At 35.6% G+C, this 26,645-nt stretch overlaps 1 long non-coding RNA gene across 6 annotated transcripts in view; it reads left to right on the plus strand.

Moving 5' to 3' along the window:
• Nucleotides 1-1,892: 1,892 nt before the first annotated feature.
• Nucleotides 1,893-26,645, plus strand: part of LOC103007431 (uncharacterized) — a 205,896-nt gene continuing 181,143 nt past the window's right edge. Inside the window, exon 1 of one of the 6 annotated variants that reach the window (XR_009005270.1) lies at nucleotides 1,893-1,981. This is a non-coding gene — a long non-coding RNA (uncharacterized LOC103007431). The other 5 variants (XR_009005268.1, XR_009005267.1, XR_451800.2 and 2 more) reach the window with 5 other exon arrangements.

Genomic DNA, 26,645 nt, shown 5'->3' on the forward strand with positions numbered 1-26,645 from the left:
TTACAAGGAAATGACCATGCCAAATGTCCTTCTTATATCAATTAAAGTCAACAAATTCATCTGGGGCATTGACCTTGTGCCAGACATTGAATGAGGTACAATGTCTACACTGGCTCCTGTCTCTTCTATCACTGGGATTAATAATCCTTTTCTATAGTTTCAGTCCCACCTGAGATTCCTGTTATAAGAGAGGAAGAAATGAAGAGTTTTCTTTGTTTTCTCTGAACCTAGTACCTTGGTACATATGTACCTGTCGTACCCTCAAGTTTCCAAGTGCTAGGCTTTCTTTCTATGAGTTCCTTGTATTCTATGTGGGTTGCCCTTTACTGGGGCCCCTACCCACTAGCAGCCTCATACCTTGCACAGATCATCCAAGTTTGTGTGGGTTCTGGAAAGGGTCTCATTTCCCTTCTGTTCCTTCCTCTCTGGGCTTACCTTTTGGTTAATTGAATGTACTTTCTTGACTTGCACTCTATAAAAACATTCATATTTGGTACCAAGTCTTCAGGCAGCAGCACAGAATACCTGTACTCCCAAACTTAGTTGTCCAAAATCTAAATTATAAATCTCCTAAGGCTTTGCTATTTTATTCTGCACTTACAAAGATTTCTATTTTTTTAAAAATCTGAACAAAACAGTATAATTTGTCCTTCAGTTAGATTGTAAATACTCTTCAGTAGTCTTCATTTCTTTAGTTAATTGTTTGCCACTTTTTGATCAAAGTTAAATGGAATGTTAAGTCTAAGTGTAATCATGTGTAATCATGTGTAATCATGATAAAATCCTTCGGTTTTGGTTATAATTATTTTACAGCACTCTTCTTCAACATGAAGTAAAATGAGGACTCTATTCCTAATTAGGACTTTAGGAAAATTTTGTGCAAGAACCTAGGAATTATTTTGAATCTTAGCCCTTCTTCTTTCTAATCATCTTTGTCTTAATCATACTGTTTCTTCTGTGTTATTTTCCTATTGCTTTGAATTTTCTGGAGAAACAAAAATTGCTTATGTGAAGGGATAACTATTTGGAGGGAAGTTTACTCAGTGGATCCAATGACCAATTTTGGGGTGGCATTAATTGCTTATATCTTAGTGATACAGAGGGGGTCTTGGTGGCGAGGCAACTTCTCGAGGGTGACAGATTGTCTTACAAAGATTGAGATCTAAAAATTAATGAAAAAATTTAAAATAACACATTAAGTATGTAGCAGAGGAAAAATTCTTCTCTACCTTCTTTGGGTCTCTGGCTATGCCAAAGAATTAAACTGACATAAGACAAATTAACAGGGCAAAATTATACAAATGTTATTGAATTTTTACATGCAGATGGGAGCCTTCAAAAGAGAAAGCCTGAAGAAGTGACCAGAGCAGGAAGCTTTTACATCTTTTAGACAAAGAAGCAATACATTTGTGAAGAATTGACAAGACAAAGGGGTTTGAAGAAATAACCAGGAAGATACGGGTTAGTTTAACAGCCTTTACAGCCCTAAATTTCCTGTCTCTGGTGATAAGGTTGTCTTCTATTCTCTGGGCAGAGGGAGGGTGCCTTTCTCATAGAATATTTATCTCCTGCTTTCAGGAGTACAAAGGAAGGTCAGAATGACCTTCATGCACTGGCTGTTTCTTATGTACCTTTAATTCAAAATAATCAGTATACCAAAGTGACATATTTGGGGTTGCCATATTCTGAACCCCTTCGAGTATATTCTGTGCTCTGAGAACTCCAGTATTAAATTAGGTGGAGAGCTCTCTGTTGGAATAAAGGGAGATAAATGTGTTCTACACCCTGACCTCTGATCCACATGCATGACAATAAAGTTAGCCCTTGCCCTTTATTTGAATGCATTGAAATTATATATCTAAGAGTGGGTCTGCCAGTTAGCTCCTGGCAACAGGACAGGGATTCATGTGCTGCATGAGGAGATGAAGTACACGTGCTGAGCTCTGCGGACTCCTTCAGTCCTTTTGGCAGCAGGACCCAGGTCAGTGATACAACTATGCTGAACAATTGCTACTGCACAATTGAATATCCTGCTCTATACTTCCTGCATCATCTGTGGTCATTCACAGTAAGTCATATGGCCAAGTGTGATGTCAATGAGGCAGGAAAATATTATACTGCATTCACTGGCAAGCACTGCAGGTCACATGACCTGCCTCTTAATTCTTGAAAACTAGTAAGTATTTCATGATCAGATATTTTATAGCCTTCAGTTTCATTGTCTTTTAACAGTTATAGTATGAAGGAAAGCATACATCTATTGTTTAGTGTTCCCTTTCCTTTATAAAATATAGTATATATATATCTCCATAAACAATGTATTTTAGTTTCACTTGTTCCTAAACTTCATAAAAATGGTTTCATACTGAATCACTAAATGTAGTTCTCTGTGGCTTAATGTCATATTTGGCTCGATATTATGTTATAAGTTATGTAATTTTGGTTTATTTTGGGCTCTTCATAATGTTTATGTGAATAGGTATGTCTGTTTCTCCTCCAATACAACCCTGTTTTAACTACTAATAAATGGTAATAACTCAATGTTTTCCAGGACAAGAGTCCCCCCCACCTTATTCTTCAGAAGTGTCTTGGTTAATCTTTGGGCTTTGCTTGTCCATATAAATTTTATAATCAGCTTGAAAAATTCTATGAAGAACTTTGTTGGGGTTTTGATAGGAATTGTATTAATTTTGCAAGTCTCTTCTTGTAAATTTGACATTTTTTGGAATCTTGAAGCTTCTTCTCCACTAGCAAGTGATTAATAAATACAATAAATGGGGAATTTTTTGTTTATGTCTTCATTAATGCTTTATAGTGCTCTATATAGAGTTATTGTACACTTTATTAGGTATATTCTGAGATACCTTATATTTTATGTGTATCTATTTGTGTGTGTATTTAGATATAAAAAACATGTAGTATATATTTTATATAAATAATATATAAATATAGATTTAAATATATGTAATATATAAATATATTTTTGTGTTATACATAAAATATTTAAATTGTATCCACATAGTATAATTTAATTAATACTAATATATAGATTTTAAATCTGGCCAGTTTGCTAAGTGCTTATATTATTTAAAACAATTTTCTGGTAGATTATTTTGGGTTTTCTTTGGAGATAAAAGAATCAAATAATGTTTGAATTTGTTTTAAGAGTTTCTTACTCTTAAATCTTACTTTATCTTCATCTTTTCTTAATAAGCTTGCTAGGACCTCAACTCTAATGTTCAATGCTTTGTCTTTGATTTCAATCAAAGTTATGCTGCTAATTGTCATTAAAATATTTACTTTCGTTCTTTAAAGAAAACACCTTACTGAGGTATGACTTACATATGATAAAATCACACTTTAATAAGTATGATTTTTAGGTTTTAGAGTTGTGTAAATGTCTCCACAGTTTAGTTTTGGAACATTTCCATCAACCCAAAAGTTCCTTTGTTCACATTTGCAGTCAATCCCCACTCCCACCTTCACTACTAGGCAACCACTGATCTGTTTTTGTTGTCATAAATTTGTTTTTTCATACCATTTCACATAAATGGAATTATACAATATATAGTTCTTTTGTGTCTGGGTTTTTTATTCAACAATGTTTTTGAGGTTCATCCATGTGTAGCATGTTTTATTGCTGAATAGTATTTCATTGTATGAGAATACCACACTTAGTTTATCCATTCTTCAGTTGATGGACAATTGAATTATTTCTAGTTTTTGCTACTATAAATAATGTTGCTATGGACATTTGTGTATATGTGTCTTTGTGTACATAATTTTTTATTTCTCTTGGGTAGATTCCTAGAAGTGGAATGGCTGGGTTGCATAAGTTTATGTTTAATATTTTAGGAAACTGCCAAACTGGTTTCCAAAGTGGTTGTACTATGTCACATTCACAAGCAATATATGAAGTTTCCAGTCTCTCCACATGCTTGCCTATACTTAGGTAAACTGGACTTCACCAAAATTTAAAACTTTGAGCTTCAAAGGATATTAACTCTTACAACTCAACAGTAAAATAAAAATAACCTATTTGAAAATGGGCAAAGAATTTGAATAAACATTTCTCTAAAGGAAATATACAAAGGCCAATAGGAACATGAAAAGATGGTCATATAATTATCCATTAGGGTAATGCAAATCAAGACCACAGTGAGATACTCCTTCAAATTCACTAGGATAACTGTAATAAAGACATACAGTAAAAAGTGTTGGTAGGGATTGCAAAAATTGGAATCCTCATCCATTGCTGATGGGAATGTAAAATGATGTAGCAACTTTGGAAAACAGTTTGGCAGTTCCTCAAAAAGTTAAGCATACAGTTACCTTAATATGCAGCAATTACACTCCTAAGTATATACTCAAGAGAAATGAAAACTTATTTTCACACAAAACTTGTACACAAACATTGATAGAATTATTCATGATAACCCAAAGTGGAAACAACCTAAATATCTAAAACCAGAATGGATAAAATATGGCATATTCATACAATGGAATATTTTCAGCAATAGAAAGAAATGAAGTACTGATACATGCTACAACATGGATGAACCTTGAAAATACCATGTGAAGTGAAAGAAGCCAGTCACTAAAGACCACATGTTGTATGATTGCATTTATATGAAATGTCCAGAAGAGGCAAATCTCTAGAGACCAAAAGTAGATTAGTGGTTGCCTAGGGCTGGAGAGAGTTGGGGATTACATAGGTAGTGATTTTTAGTACGTGTGGGTTTCTTTTTGGGCTAACGAACATGTTTTAAAATTAGATAATGCTAATGGTCACATAACTCTGTGAATATACTGAAAATCATGGAATTGCACACTTTAAAAAGATAAATTTAATAGTATGTGAATTATGGCTCAATAAAACTATTATAAAAATCAATGGTTTATAAATATAAGGGTTTATTTCTGGACTGTCAATTCTGACCCACTGTATGCCTATCCCTGGGCTAATACCATACTTATATGATTACTGGTGCTTTATAGTAAGTTTTGAAATCAAATAGTTTTCCAACTGTGTTGTTCTTTTTCACAACTGTTTTTGGATATTCTATGTCATTTGCATTTCCATACAGATTTTAGGATTAGATTGTCAATTTCTACAAAAATGCCTACTACAGTTGATAAGGGGTGCATTGAATTTATAGATCAATTGGCAGTTACCATGTTGACAATACTAAGTCATCCAATTCATGGACATGGAATGTACCTTCATTTATTTAGATCTCTAATTATCTCAGCAATATGATATGATTTTCAGTATGCACGTCTTATACTGTTTTTGTTAAATTTATTCTGAGGTATTTTATTATATTAAATGCTATCATGAATGGTAATGTTTCCTTAATTTATTTTCAGTATTTTCATTGCTAGTATACTGAAATACAATTGACTTTTATTTATTGACCTTGTAGCAATAAAATGTGACCTTCCTTAACTTATTTATTAGTTCTAGTAGATTTTGTATGTGTGGACTTTTTTGAGATTTTCTACAAACAAGACTACGTCATCTATGAATAAAACAGTTTTATACTTTTTCTTTTCCAATTTGGTTGCCCTTAATTTATTATTATCACCACTATCACCACCATCATGATCATGATCATGATCATCATCTAGTCTTAGAACCTCCAATGCAATGTTGAATAAAAGCAACAAGATCAGACAATATTGCCTTGTCCCCAGCCTTTGGAGGAAAGCACTCAGTCTTTCACTAAGAATGATGTTAGATGTGAAATTCTGTGTATGATTCCCCTTTATCAGGTTGAGAAATTTTCCTTCTGTACCCAATTTGTTGAGAGTTTTTATTATGAGTGGATGTTAGATTTATCAAAGAATTTTTCTGTATCTATTGTGATCATAAGTTTTTAATCTTTCATTTTATTAATGAAGTATATTATATTAATTGATTTTCAATGTTAATGCATCCTTGCACCACTAGGATAAATCCTTTTTATTATGCTGTTTCTTTTTATATATTGTATTTGTTTTGCCAATATTTTATTAAGGAGTTTTGGATCTTTCTTTATGAGTGATATTGGTCTGTAGTTTTCTTTCCTTGTGATGTCTTTGTCTTCATGCTTTGGTTTCAGAGTAATTGTTGTCAGAGTACCAATAACTATTGGTAGGTCTTCCCTTGGCTTGTATTTTCTGAGGAAGAATTGGTATTATCTATTTTTCAAATAGTTGATAAAATTTCACCTGTGAAGTGGTCAAGCAGTCAAGCAGCAGTGCAGTGGCTAATCAGGCCACAAGTATTACTACTGCAGTTGTTAGGTTGACTTTTCACACATATTTCCATAAATTAGTCATATAAGAAGACAACAGCCCAAATGAATTCAGAGAGTTTATTACTTACACAGAAAACAAAAGTATGATCAGCAGAGTCTAGTCTCAACTCCCCACATCCCTAGTGCCATAGGATGACACAGAACCATAGTCCAGATGGCAGACAACACATGCAGTGTTGTCACTCTGTCATGGAGAAGTGGTCTCTAAAATATGAGCAAGTAGTTTTTTAAACTTCTGTAGAAGCCTGCAGCTATATCCTAAGGAAGGGCTGGGAGGGCAAGTTGGAAAGTTCTGTACTCAGCTGAAACCAGAGAGATGGATGAAAATGCCTGTGGCAGTGTTCCACAAGATAGGAATGAGAAATTGCCTTGTGACAACTCCTCAACAGACTTACCTCCTCTTGTTCCAGAAGAAATCATAGGACATTCCACCAAGACTTGGGTTAGACTCCAGTCAAGCCTTGCCTATGAGGCCTCCTACGTGGCCTACATGGAAACGTGTAAGGTTACTAGAGTGCTTTGGCAGAGCCTTTCTTATACAAAAATCCTAGTACTGGGCTTTTCTTTGTGGAAATATTTTTAATTACTAATTCAATTTCTTTCCTTATTTTAGGCCTATTCATAATTTCTATTTCCTCTTCAGTTAGAAAAAATATTTATTCAGTTAGTTTCGGTAATTTATGTCTTTCTAGGAATTTGTTCATTTCATCTAAGCTATCTAATTTGTTGGTTTAGCATTAATTTATAATCATTTTATTTCTGTAAGATTGGTAATAATGCCCCTCTTTCATTCCTGATACTGGTAATTAGCATCTGCTCTTTTTTTCTAGTTCAGTGTAGCAACAAGTTTGTCAATTTTGTTAATCTTTTCAAAGAACCAACTTTTTATTTCATTGTATTTTTTCCATTTTTCAGTTTTCTGTTTCAGTGATTTTTTTCTCCAATTATTATTACTTCTTTATGTTTATTTTGCTGCATTTATCTGGTATCTTTAGGTGGAAGCTTACATTATTGATGTGAAATCTTTTTTCTTATTTGATAAAAGCATTAAATGCTCTAAGCACAGCTTTAGCTGCATTCCATAAAATTTTATATGTTGTATTTTAATTTTATTGAATCTTGATTATTATCTTTAATGAGTGGAGTCTGATATTGGTTTTTATTTCCAGGGCAAGGCTAAAGATATCTGAAAGTACATTTTTGTGTGTAAGCTTTGGATTGATTGGGTCAAATGTTTGTGAGTGGCAAGGTTTTTGATACTCCCAGCTCAATTTTTAATCTTTATCCTGCTTTTCAATCAGAGCTAACAGACTGGAATGTTTCTGACTGCCAAGAGCAGAAGAGTACAAGGTTTCTGCAGAACTTTGGAAAGGATGATTAACTACTTGACAAGAAATTTTTCTCATTCCAAACAATTGGATTGGATTAACTAGCACTTTGGTGAAGCTGTTCTGAGAAACCACTTTTCTTTTCCATTTTCTCCTGCTGCCCCACATCTGAAGAGCGCAAAGTGTTCTAAGGCTATACATAGCCATGTGGGATAGTATAGTAATTAATACTGAGTTCTGAAGACCCTGCTTTTGCTAGTGAAATGATATCATATAGGAGAATAATGAACGTGCATTAAAAGGAGTGCAGTTACATTTGTTTTTGCCAATTTTCTTGATTTTTTTAGCAGATGCAGACTTGCTTCTATGCTGCTATAAAATTTTAATGGTAAATATAAGCCTCGTGCTTGAGATCTGGCACAATACACCTTTGGAGGTGTTGCAGATACTACTCTTGTCTCAATGAAGAAGAACCTAGATCATAATCCTGCCTTCAACTATTGGGACCACTTTGCTGAGACTAAGCAGGGAAAGAGAGAAATCAGGGAATAGAGAAGATTTTGGACATTAAAAAAAATTTTAATTGCACCATGAAAATATGAGAAGATAGATTTAATTTGTTGGAGAATGACTTCCTCTTGGCAATGGAGGAGATTTACGGCAGCAAACTCTAAGTGTTTTATATTGCTGATGTTGGCTAGGGGGTGAGTTGGTGAATGAGGTCACAGTGTGGTCCTACAGTAAGATTAAAAAGAAAATAAACACTAGTATCTGTTGAACCCTTAATAAGGGTCAGGACTCCCCTAAGTGGTTCTTTAACCTGGTCTCTTTGCTGACCTCCCTCAATGAATGTTATTTATACTTCTGTATCAGCACTTTTCACATTGAAACTCATATTTTAGTTATTTCTATGTGTAGTGTTCCCCCCCAGTATTACATCTTTAAGGGTAAGGGCCGGCTGTATTCACCTTTCGTCTCTCACAGTGTCAAGGACAATGCTTTGCATATAGCAAGTACTTAGTACATTCCTGTTAAATTGAATTGAAATAAACAAGACATCATAAGCTTGAATGACACATTTCAGATAGATATAAGCAGAAAACCATAAAAAAATGACATAGCAGAATTGCCAAGTGTTGTAGAGCAGCTCAAAATGTGGTATACTCAAACAAATGAACAAATAAACAAACAGTGCCTTAAAGTGTGTTCCAGGAATGAGGATAGCTTTAAAAGGATGACCCTCTTCTAGGTGAGAATATTGTCTCAGCTAAAGCTATTTATGCTATCACCACATTGTATGATGTACATTGAATTTGTGAACCAAAATCGCTTAATTTCTAAAATGTCATGTTGTTCTGGAAATTGGAGCTGCCTAGATGATTAGTTGAATGACTAGTATTTTTGATAAGAAATTTCTATCTCCTATTCCAGGGTATATATACTATAGTAACTTTCCCACATGGACTTTATCATGTGGCCTCAAATTTGTGTCCTAGAGTTTGGAGCCTTGTAAAACATAGGAGAACCAAGCATTTAGCTTTTTTGTGTGTAATAATTCAGTTTTTGTTTTTACTTACCATGTTTTTTTTAACACAGAGATTAGATTTATAAAAATTTAAAGAGAAATTTTGTTCAACTATTTCTTTATGTGATACAAAGACAACTTGGTCTTTCTCTCTGTCTCTCTTTCTTTCCCCTTCCTTCCTTCCTTCCTTCCTTCCATCTTCCTTCCTTCCTACATTCCTTCCTTCCTTTCAGGCAGGGCTCAAGAGAAGTGTTGCTATGTGGTATAGACAGAAAGAGCAAAGACCTGAGAGAAGATGTGAGTTTGAACTTGAGTTAAATGAATTATGGCAAATTGTATGTCCCTTTAGCTCCAGGATTTCGGTTTTCTCACTTGTAAAACAAGAGGGATTGAGCTAGAGACTCTTCTAGTTTGATTTTCTTTATTTTTAAGTAGGTGAACTTATAACACGCTTCTGCAAATGATGAATCATGAACTCTGTGAAGATAACATACATTTAGGCTAAAATATAAATGTACTGGTCTAAAATGTAAATGTATTGGAGTGTTCTTTAGGTTTTAAATTGTGAGCTTTTCCTTAAGTCATTGATTTGCTTTCTTTGCACTCAGTGTCCTCAACGTACATGATTTTTGTAACTGTTTCCGTTTTTCAGAAATAAAAAAACAAAATTGTTCCTAGTATCTTCAGGGATAATTAAATGTTCTGTGAAAAGAGTTTTGAAGGTGAAAAGCATTATGTAAATGCAAAATTTTACTATTATTCTTTGACTGTCAACAATGCTTTTCCCAAGTGCTTTTCTGGACTCAAAACATATTTATTGCACTTCTGTTGTCCAGTTCTTGCTCTGAAAAACTATTATTTTTAGCTGGCTAATAGCTTTTTATTCTTTAGCATAAAATTGTTTAGCTCAATAAAGTCTCAGCCAAGAAACCTGCGAAACAGCCAAATGTTTCCAAGTGGGGAACTTGTCACTATCTTGGCCATTCTTCACAATTTTTAAGTAATGTTATTTCATTGTTGATATAATAATGCTACATGAAAAAATTAAGTAAAATAGAAAACAACAAAAAAGCAAAATATCACCCCAAGGTTTTATAAACTCGAAATAACTACCATTAGCTTTAGGTAAATATTATTTCAGACAGTTCTCTGTACTTGTGTGTCAATAGAGAGATATACACTCACTGACACACATACACACAGGTAGTGATAATTTTTATAAAATGGGATCATATAATAATGCTAGTTTATATATGTCAATCCCAGTCTCCTAATTCATCCCACCCACCCTCTTTCCCCATTGGTATCCATACGTTTGTTCTCTACGTCTGTATCTCTATTTCTGCTTTGTAAATGAGATTGTCTATACCAATTTTTTCAGATTCCACATATATGCATTAATATATGATATTTGACATATATACACTATTGATACTATGTATAAAATAGATAGCTAGTGAGAACTCACTGTATAGCACAGGGAACTCTACTCAATGCTCTGTGGTGACTTAAATGAGAAGGAAATCCAAAAAAGAGGAGATATATACGTATAGCTGACCCACTTTGCCATACAGTATAAACTAACACAATATTCTAAAGCAACTACACTCCAATAAAAAAAAATAATGGTAGTTTAGCAGTACTAAAATTAACTAAGGTTTTAACACAAAGAAAAATTAAATAAATGAATTAGTTTGAATAAATATTCTTTACCACAAGAGTTCAGAAAGATCCCACTGAAATTAAGAACAAGGGATTATAAAAGCATCAGTGTGGTGTCAAAATCTCTGTTTAATTTTTATATAGCATTATGTGACCTCTTATGTGAAAATAAGAAAGTGAGTTCTTCTATTGCCTCCATCCTCCTTATTTGATCTTCAGTGTTTTTATTATTTATATTATTCCTTTTTCTTTGTCAAATCTTCTAAAGCATTCTTTTTCTATAACATAAATCTCACTGATGTTTAGTTTTGTTTTTCCTGCATGTGGGGGTATTCAGTGCCCACCAAATACCATGATCATTTCCACTGAGATCTTTCTTTTGATTTATCTTTTGGTTGGTTGGGCTTTTTACTTTTCTGGAAAGGCTCATAGGTGTTATATTCCATGACTTCTTAAATGTTTCAACTTGCCATTTTGATTGTTTCATTACTGCAGAAAATATTTATATTTTGTCTTTGAACATATTTTCTGTGCCATTTGTTGCATATGCCATGCCACGTATACTGATTTCCTTGGCCTGGATCATCTTTTCCTTCTATGTGTATCACGTTCTCTCTACTTGGTTAAACTCTTAATCTATTTCCTTTACATACACTTGATAATCTCATGACTATTTGTATGTCTGTGGCTTGAAGTTTATAATTTATTTTTGGTTTGCAAATGGTGTTTGAACTCTCTGTTTCTCTGGCTCTGGAGTTTCTCTTTTTATTTCATTTGATTGTTTATCTTAGGTTTGAGCTCTTATATTATTGAATTTATGTTCTTATTAAGTTCTTTTATAGCATGATATATTTGTAGAGAATGATCTTCTTTTCTTTGGGTTTGTTTGATTATTTGCTTTTCTAAAATAAATTCTTCATCTGGTTTTGCATGCCATGATCTTCCCTGACTATTTTTTCCTTTATTTTTTTTTTGGTGTAGTGTGCGTGTGTGTGTGTGTGTGTGTGTGTGTGTGTGTGTGTGTAATACTTTTCATTTAGCTTATGCTAAATAGCAGCAGCTCTGAACAGACCGTCTATTGGAACTGATTCAGAGAGTGGGTGGTTGTAATTTGCCATTAACTACCATATTTGAGAACTATTCCTCCCAGAGAGCTGAGTTTTAGAGCCATGTCGTGGGAGGTCTAGCCACTTTTTCAGATCCTGCTGGTGAGAATGGGCCAGGAAAGAGGTGATCTTGTTAAGGCCTGAATCCACTCTGTGTTGGATGGCCTTGGCCTCTGTTTTCTATTCGTAGATTTTGTCCTGTATCTAGTTACAGTTGTACTCTTAGTCCTGTGTCAGTATATTCTGGGGTGTCAGATCATTTTCCCAATTCAGAGTGAAGCCCTATCAGATGGTGAGCCCTGAAGTTTCTTTTGCGTTTGCTCAGAGCCCAAGACCTAGTCTCTAATAATTTGGGCCTCTATTCTTGAGGATTTTACCACAACTTCTTCCTAGTTTCTTTTGTCTCTATAGATTATGTGGTATTGGTAAGATTTGTCAGAAGTTGATTTTCCTTTTTCCACCAATACAGCTTCTGAGGCCCTGGTTAGGAGCCTTGCTCTTCTAGCCAGAATCCCATTTCTCCTCTTGGCCGTCATTTTCAAAGTTCATGGAATGAAGTTGGGTTTCTTTCACTGTATGGTTACTACTGGTGAATTTCAAGGCACTTTTTCCCCTGTTGTGCATTTCATCAATTTTTGACAGATGATCAGTCTGCAATCTGACTTCACTCTCCCATCTATACCTCAGAATCTCCATTTTTTACATTTCAATCATCAATTAGATTTCTGAACACGTTAATAAAAACAATTACATTTTTGCCTGTTTCTAGAGACAAAAGCTGACTGTAGACCTTTACACAAATCTCCAAAGAACTGGCTAATTTTCCCCTTTACCTGCACTAATAGAGCTTTTGTTCTCTGGGGTCTGCTACTTCTTTATTTTTGGATTATAAAGATTAATCTTCTCTTGTATAAACAATTACATTTCATATCAGATTAATATGCACATTGACTTTCCATGAACACCTACCTGATTAATTTGGTTAATATTTTAAACAATATCAATAATCTAGGACTTTCAATATCAATAATCTAGGACCTTATTGGGCCAAACCCTTAAATATACATGTTGCACAAGAAAATCTTTTCTATGGTTGCTATAGAAGAAACTTTATTGAATTCAGAATTAAAATTTAGATATGATTTGCTCTTTTATATTATTATGCTTATTATGCTGTTACTACCTATTCTGATATTTCAGAATAAGGACATTATTTTTGTTTTTAACTTTTAAAGTATCAGTTTAAGACAATGACAAAATGTTCTTTTTTTAGCTGATATTTGGTTTCTATTGTCTAGTAAGTGTGTAAGAGAATTTTTAGATTAAAACAAGTTCTACTCTGTTTAATAGAAGGAGTGGTCCACAGTTATTATTGTTTAACTGGTCATTTCTGGTTTGGGCTGCATCTATGCTTTTACTTTTGAGGTTCTGTTACTTATATATATATTCAGATTGCAGAGGAAAAGAGTTTATAACTCAAACATGTTTTGTATTTTTATTTGTTTACCTGAAATACTGAGAATTTCCAGAGCTTAGAGATACCCACACGTTGATATATGCCCCAAAAAATACATTCCAAAGGCAGCTACAGGTTTGGGTTCATTTGGTTGTATTTTAGAGAAACTGAGATTTATGACATGGTATAATAAAATCCTTCTACATCTTTGGGGAAGAATGTATGTGTGTGTGTAATTTCTCCCTTTGTGTATGTTACAGATTATGAGGAGACAAATAGCATGAACAATGTTTTTATTTTCATGATTTACATACTCCATTAAGATGTACATAGCCCTCCTCTTTACTTCTGCTACCATGGAACCTGTGTGGAAGGGACCTGACAAGACTGACAACCATATTCCCACCCAGTTCTACTTGCCTTATGTTACACTCTCATTAGCCATTGCCATCTCTCTCCCTGCTGTACTCATATCACTTCTCTCTCACAAGTGTTTCTTCCATCTTTCTCTTTGCAATTAGCAATTACTCATACTCTGTTCCCCACATGTCTAAATAACCCCATTTCTGTACTTGCTTGTCTTATGTTTAAGAACAAATTTCCTCTTTTGATTATTATGTGTACCATTTTTTTCCCACCATCAGTATTTTTACACAGCAGTTGAATTCTTTCAAGTTCAGGTTAAAAATGTCAAAAGTCACTATTTGCCTAGTTAACATATAGTCTATATGATATTCCATAGTCAGTATATGATTATTGACTTTTTATTTTCTTTTATGATATCTTTGAAAGGTTGAGCAAGTAAAAATATTTCTTCTTTCAGTTCTGTTAGGTCTGGATAAGACATGTTGAAATACTTATAGTCAAAAACCTTGCAGTGAAGCCACTATTTCTTTTTCTTAATCTTTTCCACTACCTGGTAATGATATTTCAACGGTAAAGTCATTCCTTGAGTGCTCTCTCTAACCTTTATGCTTTTGAGCAGTCTTATGTAACAAGACAGGAAAGAAAACAAAAGCAGTTATGTTGTGAAAAATAAAATCACTATGCATGAAAGAATTTAAGCAGTGTTTATATTAACTTCTATTCCTATTTTTAAAGTAAGCATGGTGTTAGCACAATTTTAAATATCCAAATGCAAACAAAGTCAGTTCTTTTCTTTCTAAGTTTAGTGGAAATCCTTCCTAATACAGGATGGCTACTGTGACAACCTCATAAGCTGGATTATACCTGTAGGTTATTATTTATATTTTACTTTGATATTTCATAGATATTAGCATGTTGGTACTACTAGTAATAAGAATTGTTACAGAGTTCTGATATCTTTTATTTCAAATTGAAGAAACGTGGTCACTCATTGGCATAAGAGATATAATGCAAAATTAGTGATTAATCTTCTCATGAAACTCTAAATGAGACTGGCAATTATTACAATTAAGGATGAATAGATGAATCCTTAGTTGAATCCTTAGAATGTTAGTTATGCCTTCCACACCCCAGGTTCTATTTTTCCACTTTCTTGGGAGTAGAAATATATGTCCAGAGGATCCCATCACTAGTGGTAGATGAAGGATAGACAGCCCTTGGTGCAGTGGCAGTACAGTTGTTAAAACATTCACAGTGGTGAACTAGGATACACTGGAATGTATACTGGCAAAAGGGAATTCATTAACTGGCTCACTGTATTAGGAATTTAGAAATATGAGAGGAATAGTAACTGTAATGACAAACTTGGTTGATGCTCTAGACAAAGATAAAGTGGAGAGTGGAGAGCAAGTATTCAACAATTCAAAGCTAAATATGAAAGCTAGGCAACCTCCTTGGGAGCATATAAAGAGACTATCATCACCTGCAATAAGAGGAAAGAGTAAGCTTAGGACCAAGACCAGGAATTAATTGTCAGAGTAGCTGAACACCAATGAAATTAAATTTCCTAGTAAAGCAGACTTGGTATGTGAACACTGAAGTACTAGTTGGGAAATGATGGGATACTGATAAATGTGGTGGGGAGATCTGAGCTGATGTCCTTGTAAATCTGGAAAGGCATGATTCCCCTGAACCCTCTGGACCTGTGTAAGTGGCCTCCCTATAAGAAGCTGGGACTTCCTTCTTGCTTGGAAAGGAAGCCTAGACCTCGCCCCTGCAAGGCAACAGGTGTCAGCCTTAGGATCTTCCCTTTCCTTCTCTTGGGAATAGATAGTGCTTGATCAAGGTAGCTAGAAAATAAAGTTGGATAAGGGAGAGTTTACCAATTTGGGACTACTTTCCCAGGATACAGAATTTAACAGTCTGGCAAATATCCTTCTACGAGGATGGCTTCTAGAAGCATAGAAAAAACAATGGCCTACACCAGGAGACAGAAAACTTTTGCTTCTAGAGAGTGATAGTAGATATTTTAGGCTTTGCAGGCCAAGTGGTCTCTTGCAACTGTTCAAATCTGTCATTGTCATGAAAAAGCAGCCATAAAACAATACATAAATGAATGAGTGTGTGTTTTCCAATAAAACTTGATTTACCAACACAGTAACAGGATGGTTTAGATCTATTGTTTGCTGACCTCTGGCCTACATTAAGTGAGGTTCAGACGCCAGAATTTTCATGGCAGACTGTGGAAAATGTATGGTAAAAGATTCAGACAAGTGTTTGTGATAGAGTGAATAAACTATGTTAAGCCCAGAAGACCCACCATAGGAATATGTCCATGGAAACGTCCAGTGGTGGCCATCAGGAATGTGCTGGTGAGAGGGGCACCTGAATCACTTAGTAATTCAGTGGTGGCTTCTTTTAGCAGGCCAGGACTGAAGATAGGAATGCCACTGCAGAACACATAGCACTGAGGATGAAGGGCATACTGAAACAATAAAGGCCAGGTGATAACATTTACGAATCAGGAACCAGGTACATGTAATTATCATAATGAGTGGCAAGGTTGGAGAGACAGCCTGGGTGCCTGAGCATGGAGATGCTTAGTAGAACTGGTATCTCTGACATTAAAAAGAAGGATAACCAGCTGTTTACTGCTTGATCTGTACAAAGGTTTCAAGGGTGGATGATCAGGAAGCTAAGAGCAGTTGCTTCAGTTAAAAGTCATTATCCCTGGCCCTCAAGCAGTTTCACACCTGGATTCCATTGACTGAAAGAGAGGCCAGATTCCATGGAGGAAGGACCCGGTAACACCATGGCAATGTACATGGTAATGTGTACCCAATTCTTTCCCCAAGGGGACCTATGGACACTTAATCAGGCAACTATAAAATATGGAAAAGGGAATGCCCAAACATTTTGGGAACTAGACACAGGGTCCAGGTTGCCATCATGATGCCCTGTTACAGTGGGAACATATGAAAACCAGGCAATAAAATGCAATGGGCTCAGGCCTGGGTCCACAGATCTATTTAGTGGTCATTTCTTCAGTTTCTCATTGTGTAATTGGAATAAACATACTTGATAATTGGTACATTCCCCACATTGTCTCCATGAGCCTATAGTAGTAGAAAAGGTCAAATAGAATCGTTTAACTCTGTCTGCCATCCCCTGAACAAATAGTAAATTGTTCATAATATTTCATCTGAGGAGGACTCACGGTGATTAGCACCACCCTTAAAGACATAAAACCCCAGGATGGTGGTTCCCATTATATTTTGATTTACCTTACCTGTCTTATACCTGCTAAAACCTGGTGGATTCTTGAGGATGTTAGATTACCACAGACTCAATCAGGTAGTAGCCCCAGTTTTAGCTGCTGTGCCAGGTGTGATATTGTTGCCAGAGTACATTTTTATAACATTGGGCACATTGTTTGTGGTGATTAATCTGGGAAATGCATTCCTTCCAGTCTTAACAGAAAAGAGGATCAGGGGGCTTCCCTGGTGGCGCAGTGGTTGAGAATCTGCCTGCTAATGCAGGGGACACGGGTTCGAGCCCTGGTCTGGGAAGATCCCACATGCCACGGAGCAGCTGGGCCCGTGAGCCACAATTGCTGAGCCTGCGCGTCTGGAGCCTGTGCCCCGCGACGGGAGGGGCCGCGATAGAGAAAGGCCCGCGCACCGCGATGAAGAGCGGTCCCCGCACCGCGATGAAGAGTGGCCCCCGCTTGCCGCAACTGGAGAAAGCCCTCGCACGAACCGAAGACCCAACACAGCCAAAAATAAATAAATAAATAAATAAATAAAATAAGAAAATCCTTTAAAAAAAAAAAAAAAAAAAAAAAGAAAAGAGGATCAGAAGGTTTACATCCATGTAAAACAGATTGCAGAATACTTTTACCTTTTCCCCCAAGAGATGTAAACTCTCCTGCCCTGTGGCAAAACTCTCCTACTCTCTGCTAACCACACTCAGCCTGCTCAGCACTTCTCCATGTGCATTTCAGCCTCTTTAATCTATTCTCAGCCTCTTAGCACCTTAACTTCTGTTACTTTTTAGCACTGTGACCTTCTGTATGATAGATGCATAACGTCTTCAGGCTTCATTTCTTCCTTAATAAATGGGGATAATAATTATGCTTCATAAATAAATGAGATCAGTTTTGTGTTAAAAGTTAGGTGAACATGGATAAGACCTAGTGACTCAGACTTTGTGAAATGTAATCAGGGTCTGTTTTAGTCAGCTTGGGCTGCTATAACAAAATGCCACAAACTGAATACCTTGTCAACAACACAAAATTCATTTCTCACAGCTCCAGAGGCTAAAAGACCCACATCAGGGTGCCGGCATGGCTGGTTTCTGGTGAGAGCCCACTTCAGGGTTGCAGACAGCTGACTTCATGTTGTATCCTCACATGGCGGAAAAGAAGAGCAAGCTAGCTCTCTAAACTCTTCTTATAAGGGCGCCAATCCCATTCATGAGGGCTCTACCCTCATGATCTAATTACCTCCCAAAAGCCTACCTCCAGATAGTATCACACTGGGATTAGGGGTTCAACACATGAATTTTGGGGGATCACAGTTAGTTCATAGCAGAATCTAACCAGGAAAAGAGAATGCACTTTAAGTAGCTACAGCAGAGGAAATTTAATGCAGGGAATTATTTACATAGGTAATGCTGGAGATGAGAACCAAACAAGGAATGCTGAGGATCCAGAAATTGGCAGCAGCAGAAGTGTTCATCACCACTAGGCTTGAAAGACAAAGGAATGAGATAAACTGATGCTCTTAGAGCTCAGGGGTTAGGTTGACTTAATGGAAACTGGAACCATGGTGGGCTTGTCTGGTGGGAGCTGAAGCCAAAGAGGAAATTCAGCCTTTTTCAAAAGAGCTGACAAAAGCAAAGGATGGAGAGATGCAGAGAGAAATACTAGGGTTACTCCACTTCCCCTACCTTCCAGTATCTTGTCTCTCAGTGGCCAGAAGTCAGTTGACATTGAGCCAGGGAAACACCACCTGCAGAATTCAGCCCAGAGCACAGGAAATATCTGAAGCCAACAGTGTTTTCATCTTTAGGAGGTCATGACATAAGGCTGCATCCTTGTGGGTAGGAGTGGGTGTGGGGTGTCCCATAGATGTGCTACTATTGCCACTGTCAGCTCTTCTGGAATTAAGTTAATTCTGATTTAGGAAGGTGAGGAATTGAAAAAGAAAACTAATGGAATACTAATCAATAGGGAATGAATTTCAAATGCATTATGCTAAGTGAAAGATGCTAGACATAAAGAATATGTATACTGAGTGATTCCATTTATATAAAATTCTAGAAAAGGCAAAACAATAGTGATGGAAAGCAAATCAGTAGTTTCAAGGGGCCAGGGTATAGAGGGAGAGGAGTAACTGCAAAGGGGCACAAGGAAAATTTTTTAGGATAATGAAAATGTTCTTTATCATAATTGTGGTGCTGGTTGTATAACTGCATATATTTCTCAAAATTTATCTAATAGCACATTTAAAATTGGTGAATTTTATTTTGTGTAAATTATAACTCAATAATGCTGACCAAAACAAATGAAATCAAATAGTTATATACATATATTCTTAATACATATATATTTTAAAGGGACATTAATTGATTTCTCAAACAAGAAAACGTCTCCAAATTTATTATCATTTACTATTATGTTCTGTTCTTACAAACTCAGCAGATGGATTACTATCATGTGGGAGACTAATTTTCTAACCCATCCTTTGATTATGTTAGAGAAATCAAAGGCCATTTTTTCTAAAGTCACATTTAGAACTTTGGTTCTAAAATATATACTCATCTGAATGGTTGAGAAGATCTTCCACTTTCCAACGAGCATTTTGTCATGGAAGACCAGTTAGAGTATATGGTCCATATGAGCCACACATTTAGCATTTGACATCAGGCGCTTTAATTTTCTACACCATCTAAACAAGGCAAGTTAGAGGGAAAATGACTCTGTCAAGAACTCTGGATTCCACATGAAAGGTTTGTTTCAGGAAATTATTTTCAGAATCAAACTACGTAACTCCATGACCTCCCTGGAGGGAAAACTTGAAGTACTCTTGCCTAAAATAGCAAAGTTGGACTTCTAAATGACAAACACATTGAAAATCTGGAAGAAACTGCTTGGGAGATTAAAACAAACATCACAAAGTACAGTGCATAGAAAAGAGCTGATTAAATTCAATATCATTGTGAAAAAGATGGGTGGTACAATTTCAAAACCTAATAATGTCGTGGACTGACTGGAATTTTTGGAAACATTACTTAATGGAATTTTGGTGAGGCTGATGGAGGAGTTGATTACAACTTAATGTCATATGGAACTTACTTTCAAATACCAGTACTGTAGGTAAGAGCCATAACATGGTATTAAAGAAACTCTGTGACTAGAGAAAACTCATTGTAGGGAGAGATTTGAACTCCTGATGTGGGAGAGGCTCTTTTGCCAGAAGGAAAATCCTGTCTCCTTGGGTCTAAGCCTGTAGACACAGACAAGGAAGGGGAGCTGTTTGAAATATCAAAAAGGGCAAAGTTATTGTTTCCTGTACAATTGTCAGTGACCCAACAAGAGCAACTTATCTGCTTTGACATATTGAAGGTACACAAAGACTGCTGGGGAGTCTTTTGACATCACTCAGGCTCTGATCTTGCCTCTGAAATAAATTCAGAGGAACTTTTATGTTTCTTAGAACTGGAGAATTGGTATGAAGGTGCATGCTAACCATACTTTATCTATTTGGAATTGTTCTATCTTTCAGGAGTCTTCATGTTCTTCCGTAATTTATTTCAGTCATAATGGGCATAATCAGCAGTTTGTCTTTTTGTAGATTTTTAGCAATTTAAAATATATCATTAAATGTTATAATAAATATGAAGGGAGAGCTTTCTGCATTAATAGTGCTCAATAATATATTTTTTAATTGCACCTGAGTTTCCGGCATTATGAAAATATTTTCCAATGTCACTTTGGGGTCTTAAAGCTGTACTTAATCAGGAGAGTTAGGTCTTTGCCAATGGAGTTCGTAGAACTTTGTTATAATATCAGTGTGGTATTACAGTGGAGAGGTAAAATGTCATTTTTCAAGCTGTAATACAGAAACTTGATAGGCATGAAATTTTATCATTCTGAAACATGTTTTTATTTAATCAGACTGTGACTTTAATCTAAGTGCCACAGTAATAGAATTTTAAATCAGTAAGTTATTCATCACTCACAAAAGGTCTATTGCTTAGGGAAAATATATAGGAAATCTTACTCACTGGATCCTTATTTCAAAACCTTTCTGTCATTGGATTGCGATTTTAAGTGCATTTTGTTTTATGTCTTTGTATTCTATAACAGCTCTGTTTTCTTTGAACACATAGCTGTTGTAGATGAGGCTGTCAGACTGAAAGGTAGAATGGATCTTGGGAGATGTTGGGGGAAAACCTGCACTGGGAAGCTGAACAGATGTACGGAATGTGTTTTAATCCCTCAAGTCTCTTCAGATGTCAATTGGTTTATGTTTCTGGACGCTATCTGTCAGATCAAATTGAACTATCTCAGTTTTATATTCCCAGGGATTGATTTTATTAATGAAGAACATGCCAGAACCTGGGGTTATCTGCAACGAAAGATGATTTCTTCTGGCCTTGTGAGCTGAAAGATGACTGGATGACCATTTCTTCTCAAATGGAAGAAATTAAAGCTTGAGGCCGTAGTGTGAATACTTTTAACAGCAAGCTGAAAAAACAACTGGACACACTTCAGAACTTGCTGGCAAGTGTTTACAATCAACTGGAACAATTTCAGGGCACATTAGGAAAAGAAGGAAGAGGCCTGGACTGCTGCTGTGAGAAACTGGTGCACAGAGTTCTCATCTTACAGCAATTAAATGCCAAACATTCCCCCATCTATAGGGAGAATGATGTTGGGTTGAGTGAATGCTTAGAGTAAAATATGCATTACAGAAATAACAAACAGCAGATATGACTAGGAAGTAGGATGTATTCTGACCTGGCTTGTGAACTTTATGTTCAAACCTCTTACTGCTTTGTGTGCTGAAGGCAGTCAGAGTTTAAATCCATCTATGATGTTAGAATTTAATTTCCAAGTTACACTCAGAAAACAAATGACTCACGCAGATTCAAAATCAGAATCACTGCTTATTTAAATAGAGACGAAGAGCATTTAATACATTGCCTAATGTCTGAATCACAACTGTTTTAGCCTATAGCTATTTCCCAAGGTTTCTTAATGTTTTAGTATTGGGGCAGGCTTTCTGTTGGAGCAGACAGCTTTGGTCAAGTGATCTTCTGCAGCCACGTGTGCTATGAGAATCCTACAGACACTCCAGGAACACCTAAACTCACAAGAATGAAGTTTTTATATACTTTTCTATAAATTATTAAATATTACTCGGTAAAGAGCCATTATTCTGTTATTCCCGTTAAGCAAAGAAGGGTATTTCACTGAATCTAGAATAAGCTTATTTTTGTTTTTGTTGTCTTCTATTTTGTTTTCTGGTATAACTTAAGAATGATGTGTATCTGCCGTACACTCATAAACTCTATTAAAGTTAATTTACCACTTTCTCTAAAGCTGACATTTTTATCTAACTTGGACTTTTGACTCATTTTTATTCCAAAACATTTGAGAACAAAGGATGCTTTCCAAAAGAAAAATCTAGACTCCAATTCTGTTGAATAGTTTGCAGTTTACTTGCATTTTAATGTATAGGTTGAATTTTGTTCATTCCATAGCTTGTGTCTGCTGGAAATTAAAAAAAAAGAAAGCCTCCAAAACTTCAGATATGTTTTCTATTTATGTATAAAGAATCAAAACATCTTTCCTGAGTATCAGATATTTTAGAAAATACTCTACTTAAATCGTTATGTATTGCTTTATTGAGCAGTCTGAACTGTGGGAAATTACCATGAGGCTTTCATTTGTTTCTCAATCACTGCCTGCAACCATGTGCCGTTGACTATCCCATCTTTATTGTTACTTTCCAGCATAAAAAGCTGTCATCTTCTTAATTCTCATCCTTTTCTTTTGTTTACTCATCTCTTGAAGATTTGTCCCAAGAGACTTAAATCGGAGAAGAAATGTTTGTGTTTTCACTCTCTCCTCTTTCTTTTCTGTGTGTATGTGTGTGTGTGTTTCCTTTCCTTTGTTAAAAGAAAGGAGGAAAAAGACGGAGAGGGCTGAATGTCTATAACGGAACTCGAATTGTTTGACCTTTTGCCTTTTGATGCTCTTCGGGATAAGAGAGTTTGATGCCAATTCTCCTTTAGGGTGTATGTCTGAATTTCTTGTTGTGCCTTGTGTTTGGGAGTGGAGTCTGCCCATTTCAAGGTTCCCTGATGTGAGGGACCAAATCCCATTTTATTTTTTCCTAATTACTTCTCTGAGTCTGTTCCTGAATGTTCAGTGCAATAGGCCTATGTTGCCACCTTGGGCTTGGAATGTTCAACAGGGCTCAAGACTAGCTATCTTCCATGAGATCCACTTGACCTGCCTCCTTTCTGTTCCTCATGGTGGTAGTTCAGACTTTCCACAGCTGCCCCCTCTTCTGTTCTACCCTCTTCCCCCACGCCCCATTCTCCTTTTCCTTTGTTCAATACAATAATGAAAAAGATCAACAAGTCCACTTCATAAGCTAATGTCCAGCTAGGAATAAAATACCAGTTTCCTTGTTCTCTTTTTTTGCAGGCACCTCTTATGAATAATTGTCTTGAATACCCTCTCCTCAAAATTGGCAATGGGAAAGGGAGGAAGAAAACAACAACCGTTCCCTACAATTCCAGCAATTTTATTCCAATTCCCCCTACTTTCCCCATCCCTGCTTATGTGACTAGAGGGAGGCGCTTGTGGAGATTACTAAGAACAGTGGGTTCAGCCACCACTCAGTAACTCCTGGAGGAAGGATTCCATTGTTTGCAGTTCTCTTTAGGTTGATTAGTAGTATAGGATATCTCTTTGTAGCTCAGACCTGAATCTTAGTCACTAATTCCAGGGCAACAAAAACATCCCATTCATCATGTTGCTACACTTATAACATAGCAAAACAATTTTGTAGTATAGCTCTATATACATAAGACATTATAAGTATACCTGTGATTGGTTGTGCTTATGTTCACTTGCAATCTCATATTGTTAATGAAAAATGACTGTAAACTTTTAAAGGTTATCCAGGGATGTGATTTTTTTTTTTTAGCAGCTCTGATTTTTTTCTCCATCAGTCCACAATCTCCTCCACATCTGACACTAATGGCTGTTAACCATATTCTCAATGAAACGCCTCCTATTCATTGTTCTGAGCACCCAGATGTAATACCTTTCAAATATTCTTTCAGTTGTTCGCCTGTACCCACTCTTTAACAAAAAAATGGATATGCCTTCTTCCTCGCTGTCATGGCTTACCATTCTTGACTGATCTCTTTTAACTTAAGTTGCTGTAACATTGTGACTCCAGTTTGATTCAAACACACATGTGTATTAGCCAGACTAAAAGGAAATTTCACAGAGCTTTCACCAACTTTAGAACACTGTCCTTTTTCAACGTTTACCTTAAAGACAAACTCTGCAACAACACTTTCAAGACTTCAACAGAGCTGTCATTTTCTATCTTTCCAATTTTTTTCCAGCCCTCTTTGCCTCTCAAGCTTTGCTTCAGGCATATGTGTATCCTCTTGTCTTCAGTGTCTCAGGTACACACACCTGTTCCTGTCTCTGTTTTAGCAAAGACTTCCCCTCCTAATCAGAAAGCCTCCTAACTTCACTCACCTGCCCAAATAATGAGTTTTAAATATTATGCTCTGTCATGAGATATTTCTGGAAGGCTCTAGGTCATCGAGATCCTTTCTCAATTTCTACATATAGTAGGTAGAATTCATTTTGCTTGACTTTTCTTTCAATATGTTTCCTTCTATGTTTGTTCCTCCTTGGATTTGAGTGTTTTGACTCACTAATACATTAATACTTACTAAGGTTGGTGACCATATCTTAGATTTCTTTGGTACATATACAATATAGTGCAGCAGAAAGAGCTCTTGGCCAGCCCTCAGAATAGCAACGTAGCCTTGGGAAATATTGCTTTACCTCTTAAACCTCAGTTCTCTGGTCTGTAAAGTAGGAAAGTAATGTCCTTTCTGTCTACTTTGAAAGATTATTAGAAGTTGCAAATAGGATGTGAAGAGCTTTTAAATCTGAAAACAATGTTTTGCCTATTATTTTAGATGCATTTGGAAAAGTCTGTCTAATCTTACCCTAAGTTCAATATAAAGAAAACTACAGTAGTTGTATGGAAATGGGGATTTTTGGTTTTGCACACTCAGAAGGACAAGTTGATTATATATTTCCAATGGAAAAATTTTCAGATTTGTTTGGAGAAATAAATTTATTTTATCTGTTTAGTAGACAAGGGTGTTGAAGCACACAGAAAAATTTTGTGTCTTATATAAGACCAATGGCAGAACTAGAAATACACAAATCTTGTAACTCTTGGGGATCTGATCATCTACTTAAGTTTTTTATATGGTTGGAAAATGAAGAAAGCAACTAAAAGTTTGAAAAAAATTAGTTTTGAAATGTGGGGTTTTATACTTCATTAAATCTAAAATCTGTAATTTTTCTGAATTTAAAAATAATGTCCTCTATAGTTTTGTTTAGCATGATTTGAAAACAAAGAGGGAGTTGATGATAATAAAAAAAATTGTACAATATTCTGCCCTAATATTTCTGTATGGATTCTCATTTGTCTGGCATTATTTAAGGATGTTCCAGAGTTACATTTAGGGAGATCAACTTCTAATGGGACTTCCAGGTTTATAACTTATGAAAATTGACTGAAACATTTGAAGGGAATTAGGTATACTTTCTTCTCCTGTGACTAATAATTCAACTTAAAATGTGGAGAGCAGTGCACACGCAGAACTGTAACTACATAAATTTAGATCAAGTTGAATATTTATTTTCTTAACATTCTGCCTTGTTCTACTGAGGTTTGTGATACAATTCTCAGCAGAGAAACAAACAAATGCCAGGATATCCATACAGTATCATATCAGAATGGGAAAGAATGTGCTTTGTTTCACAACCTCTCCATCGTGGTAAAGTAACACTGTGACCAGGGTAAGGAAATGCTGACTCAGTGTTTCCCATCCTACAATTTTAACAGCAATACCACAGACCTTCCTACACCCTTGCCAGGGAAAACTGCCTTTATTTGGCATAAATAATTGAAGTATATCTTATTGCTAAATTAGTATTCACTTCTAAGTTCCTGAACATGTTTACCACAAACACTTTGTTCCTTCCAGCTTAAATAATATATTACTCTAGGGACTAATTCTGTGGCTTTTACTTAGGAAATATAGTCCCAGAAGTAAGTCAGTTCTATGCTGTAAATTTATTCTAGTTCCATCATTTTTTTTCCAAGTTCTAATGCTGCTCTCAGATCATGTTGATAATGAAGATTTGTTGGAAGGCTACTGGATGTGATTATTGTTTGTATGTTTGAAATGGGATTTCGAGTTTAGATTGTTAACATAATTTTTTCATTAGTTTCCTGAATACATTTTTCTTAACACCTTTTTAAACAGACTTCTTTTACAGTAACTGACAGGTTTTTTTTATACTGAGAAATAAAAATTGGTGAACAACTTCCTATATAAATTATTTCCCTTGCTCTAATCTGAGTACCTTTTATTTATTTATTTATTTTTATTTTATTTTATTTTTTTAACATCTTTATTGGACTATAATTGCTTTACAATGGTGTGTTAGTTTCTGCTTTATAACAAAGTGAATCAGCTATACATATACATATATCTCCATATCACTTCCCTCTTGCGTTTCCCTCCCTCTCACCCTCCATACCCCACCCC

This window comes from Balaenoptera acutorostrata, chromosome 14, assembly GCF_949987535.1.
Source record: "Balaenoptera acutorostrata chromosome 14, mBalAcu1.1, whole genome shotgun sequence".
Taxonomy (NCBI): domain Eukaryota; kingdom Metazoa; phylum Chordata; class Mammalia; order Artiodactyla; family Balaenopteridae; genus Balaenoptera; species Balaenoptera acutorostrata.